Source organism: Pseudophryne corroboree, unplaced genomic scaffold (assembly GCF_028390025.1).
Source record: "Pseudophryne corroboree isolate aPseCor3 unplaced genomic scaffold, aPseCor3.hap2 scaffold_1708, whole genome shotgun sequence".
NCBI lineage: Eukaryota > Metazoa > Chordata > Amphibia > Anura > Myobatrachidae > Pseudophryne > Pseudophryne corroboree.
The window spans coordinates 4,915-8,043 of NW_026968344.1; the positions used below are offsets into that span (position 1 = coordinate 4,915).

Consider the following 3,129-nt stretch of genomic DNA (forward strand, 5'->3'; position numbering starts at 1 on the left):
TTCAATCTGCCTACCTCTGGGTTATGGGCCCAGCATGCTTCCATTGCAGTACTCTGCTGCACATGTAAGTGCAAGAGATCCTGAAGCACTCACTCATCATGGGAAAGTACCAATGTGTTTCTTCGTTGGTTGATGGAAGAAACATCTTACAAAAACTCTCCAGATTATTGACTTTTTAAAGTTTTTCTAGGAAACGTTTTAGATGAATGCTTATTAGCCTTTGTCAGTATGGACTTTTGCAAAGTGTCTCTGTGGCGCAATCGGTTAGTGTGTTTGGCTATTAACCAAAAGGTTGGTGGTTCAATCCCACCCAGGGACGTAATTAACCTTGTGATCAGATTTTGGTGATATTTAAGTAGACAAGTCAAAATTTCAAACCTCCTCTTATGGTGTAGGGTACATGGCCTTCTCTGATGTAATCAGAGTTAGATTTGATTCAGTGATTTTATAAAAAACAGCTAGGAAGCACAATTTAGCAGTGGGTTGCAGAGAAAAAAAATATGCTGGCAGAAAAATCCAATCGAGTGATTAAACAGCTCTTCATTTTCTGGCTTTATTTTTATGCTAACAAATTTGTTCTCTGAAAAGTGTCCACAAAGCCAAGTCTCTGATTAACACCTTTGTAAGGATGGTTTTTCACCTATTACTAAATTAAACTTGCTTCATTGGAAAGGCAGCAAGATGCATCCTCATTTCAATGTCTACTGAAATAATACAAGTTGACACCAGGAAACATTAACGCCACTGCATCCTTGCTGCTTTCTCATGTGGAAGTCTGTTTAATGTGAAAACAAATGTGTGTGTTTTTTTCAACCTGGAAGCCCAACATCGATTAAGATCGATCTTAAATAGACCCCTGGGTTTTAAGGATAACCATGGTTGAGTCCAATGGTTAATTCACATTGACCGAAGTTCTAATTAAGTCACCTGTGCTCAAGCATGATATCCTTAAAATCTGGATTGCAATGACAGCATTTTGGAACTATGCCTAAGGGTTTAATTTTTACATTTATCCACTGACAATAAATCTACCTACAATATCCCTGTAACTGTTATGATTACAGTATTTCACTAAATAATTTAATTTGCTGAACCTTCTGTAAAAAGAAATATTAAGCTGCTGTAATTCCCAGATGCAGCAAATTTGTTAGCTAGTGGGCAAAACCATGTGCACTGCAGGGATGGGGGGGGGGGCAGATATAACATTTGCAGAGAGATTTAGGTGGGTTATATTGTTTGTGTGCAGGGTAAATACTGGCTGTTTTGTTTTTACACTGCAATTTAGATTTCAGTTTGAACACACCGCACCAAAATCTAACTCTCTCTGCACATATTATACACCCCCCCCCCACTGCAGTGTACATGGTTTTAGCTAATAAATTTGCTGCTGTGATCAGATCTGAGTTAAGCCCTATGTATTTGGCACTGGCAAAGGGTTAGAGGCCTTGCTGTAGAGCTCACACCTTTCTTATCATGCATTGTAATATTTCCTATGTCCTGATGTTGTGCTCTCTGCTCCATCCAAGTAAACAGCAATGTAGCATGGCTATCAAAGAGCGTGAAGATTGCAGATTTCCTGGGATTAATGCTAAGGAATGCTATTCCAGAGGCTGCTGCTTTAATTCAAGTGTCACTGGGGTTAAATGGTGTTTTTACCTTAAAAACACAGGTAGAGTATATAGTACAGTGGTAAAGTGGGAGCATGTAGTGCTATTGATTACAGATTTGATGGAGCTTAAACATGGATAAGGTCCATGGCTCTAAGAGTTTATCTTGTGTATCCTTTATTCTTAGTCATGGTCAGATAAGATTAGAAAATACCATTTAAGTGGAAATTTCCTCTTAGCTGTTTTTCAGTTTGCTCAACTGTCTGATTAACTGGTCCTAAAAAAAGGACCAAAGGAGCTAAATTGCCCCGTGATCTAGCTAAATTGCCCCAGTTAAAAAAAAAAAAAAACTAAGCTGCTGTAATTCCTGGATGTTTCCTTACTGCATCAACAGGAAGTGACAAGAAACAATGTAATGTGGAACCGTACAGCAGAAGGGATTGCGGCTACCCCACAATAAGTGCAGCGGAATGTAAGAAGAGGCATATACAGTGTGGTGTGGCTGTAGATGAGCTTAGTGGTTTCTGTTAGAGTTCTTCTACTTCTAACTACTCGTACATAAATGAGTAAGCAGCCGATTTATTAAACCTGGTGAAATGATAATTTGCATGGTGATAAAGTACCAGCCAATCAGCTCCTAATTGCCATGTCACAGGCTGGGTTTGAAAAATGACAGTTAGGAGCTGACTGGCTGGTACTTTATCACCTTGCACTTTATCAGTTCACCAGGCTTAATAGATCTGCCCCAATGTTTCAAAATGGAATGCATCAAGAGAACGGTGTTGGTAGTATAAAACTACCTACAGCACCTGGTATTCCCAGGTGGTCTCACATCCAAGAACAAACCAGGCCTAAAATCAGGTGATATTGGGCATATACAGTGTGGTGTGGCTGTAGATGAGCTTAGTGGTTTCTGTTAGAGTTCTTCTACTTCTAACTACTCGTACATAAATGAGTAAGCAGCCGATTTATTAAACCTGGTGAAATGATAATTTGCATGGTGATAAAGTACCAGCCAATCAGCTCCTAATTGCCATGTCACAGGCTGGGTTTGAAAAATGACAGTTAGGAGCTGACTGGCTGGTACTTTATCACCTTGCACTTTATCAGTTCACCAGGCTTAATAGATCTGCCCCAATGTTTCAAAATGGAATGCATCAAGAGAACGGTGTTAGTATTGTAAAAATACACACAGCTCCTGGTATTTCCTTGTGGTCTCCCATCCAAGTACTAAAACCAGGACCAACACTGCTCAGCTTCCATGATCAGGAGAGATTGGGCAAATCCAGTGTGCTGTGGCTGTAGATGAGCTGGTGGTTTCTGTTACAGCTCTTCTACTTCTAACTTCTGGTACATAAAAGAATACATGTAAAAATTAAATGTACCAAGAAAATGGTGTTGGTAGTTTAAAAACACCTAAAGAATCTGATACTACCAAGCAGTCTCCCATCCATGTATTAACAAAGTCCAATACTGCTTTGCTACAAAAATCAAATGAGATTGGGCATATCCAGTGTGGTGT

At 39.5% G+C, this 3,129-nt stretch overlaps 1 non-coding gene across 1 annotated transcript; it reads left to right on the forward strand.

Moving 5' to 3' along the window:
• The first annotated feature begins 245 nt into the window (after positions 1 to 245).
• TRNAN-AUU (transfer RNA asparagine (anticodon AUU)) lies at positions 246 to 319 on the forward strand. Its single transcript has one exon. It is a non-coding gene; the product is annotated as a tRNA-Asn (tRNA).
• The last annotated feature ends 2,810 nt before the right edge of the window (positions 320 to 3,129 follow it).